The sequence below is a fragment of the Peromyscus leucopus genome, chromosome 18, assembly GCF_004664715.2.
Source record: "Peromyscus leucopus breed LL Stock chromosome 18, UCI_PerLeu_2.1, whole genome shotgun sequence".
Taxonomy (NCBI): domain Eukaryota; kingdom Metazoa; phylum Chordata; class Mammalia; order Rodentia; family Cricetidae; genus Peromyscus; species Peromyscus leucopus.
This window is the reverse complement of record NC_051078.1, coordinates 30,177,824-30,179,637: the sequence shown is the minus strand read 5'-3', so window position 1 is coordinate 30,179,637 and position 1,814 is coordinate 30,177,824. Positions and strand designations below refer to the sequence as shown.

Here is a 1,814-nt window from a genome sequence, read left to right as displayed (position 1 = left end):
AAAAAAAACCAGTAACACACACACACACACACACACACACACACACACACAACCAAACGAGACAAAACGGAGAGTTCACTTTGTGTTGGTCAGCTCGTCCTGGTCAGAAGGCCTGTCCTGGAGTGTGCTTGTTGATGGACGACATGATGCCCCACTGAAGAAAACTGATTTTTCCCTTTGCCCGCAGGCATCAATTATAACTAGCTTCTTGGTTAGTGGTGGGACCCCATGTCCACTTCCTCCTTGTGGTACCAGGACCCCTTCTGGCTTGAACATCTCCATCCACCTCACAAAGGTCAAAAGGGAAGCTTTGGGGGAAACGTTTCTCAATCACACAGCTTATACACACAAAGGTAGGATTGGAAGCTCGCCCGGTGTAGCTCCCAAACACCTGAACTTCTGCTAACCGCAAAGTTAAGAATGAATAAACTCATTTCCCACAGAAAAGGTCTGAGCTCGAAGGTTCTCAACCTGTGGGTCGCAACCCCTCTGAGGTTTCAAATGACCTCTTCATCACAGGGGTCACATATCAGATATCCCGCATAGCCACTATTTACCTTACGATTCATAAGAGTAGCAAAATTTACAGTTATGAAGTAGCAACGAAAATAACTTTATGGCTGAGGGTCACCACAATATGCAGAACTGTATTGAAGGGTCGCAGCGTTAGGAAGGTTGAGAACCACTGGATTAGCTTATTGTAGAGAGAACAGGACCTTTCCAATGAAGTGCCCCCAAATCTGCCATGTGGGTAGCGGGGCCATTTAGGGTGCAGTAGACAGTGTCTTCTCTGTCAGTAGGTCAGATTGACTCTAGTCAGGTCGTCTTGTAGGAACGCGAACCTCATACACTGCCATGACCTCTTAACTAAGTGTTAGTCCTCACTTGAGATCCATGGCCAAGTGTGCTCAGCACTCCTCTGCCGTGCCTTTGATGGCTTTTCTTTCATTAACCAGAGAAAACCACTTTGCTGATTAAACTCCTCCTGTTCATCAAAGGAAATACCTACACTGAAAGAAGGAACAGAGACCTCTCTCTGTTCAGCCCTAACTAAGCTGACTCAATTAGGTGTGGGCAGGCCTCGGGGGACTCCCCTGCATGAATACACGTCATAGTCTCGCCTATGACTTGCTCGATAGGCGGTGTGTCTTGATTGCAGGAGCGTCTATGGGGAAAGGACCATAACTAAAACAATGAATGGTGCTCGCTTCGGCAGCACATATACTAAAATTGGAACGATACAGAGAAGATTAGCATGGCCCCTGCGCAAGGATGACACGCAAATTCATGAAGCGTTCCATATTTTTTTCTGCATATGGGGGATAGTTGTGTAGCTGGGTCTGTTTGAAGGGTCCCTGGCAGTGTGATTAGAATCTATCCCTGGTGCATGAACTGACTTTCTGAATCCCATTACCTATGGTGGGACACCTTGCTCATCCTTGTAACATGGGGAGGGACTGGGTCCTGCCTTAACTGAATGTACCAGACTTTGCTGTCCCCCCATGGGAGAACTTACCCTTTTGGAGGAGGGAGTGGGGGTGGGTGGGGTTAAGCGGGAGTTGGGGGAACAGGAGGAGGGATAAAGGGGAATCTGTGGTTTGAATGCAAAAGGAACAAAAAATGTTTTTAATTAAAAAAAAGAAAAGAAAAGAAAATTACCTCGAAGAGTCTTGAGTCAGAACTGATAATAGATTCTTTTTCAACTTCAGGGCTAAATTGTTCTAGGTACTAAATTAAAAACAGGATTTGGTTTCCATTTTAATAATAATAATAATAATAATAATAATAATAATAATAATAATAATAATAAAGTC

At 44.7% G+C, this 1,814-nt stretch overlaps 1 non-coding gene across 1 annotated transcript; it reads left to right on the top strand.

Moving 5' to 3' along the window:
- The first annotated feature begins 1,200 nt into the window (after window positions 1-1,200).
- LOC114701209 lies at window positions 1,201-1,307 on the top strand. Its single transcript, XR_003735799.1, has one exon. It is a non-coding gene; the product is annotated as a U6 spliceosomal RNA (small nuclear RNA).
- The last annotated feature ends 507 nt before the right edge of the window (window positions 1,308-1,814 follow it).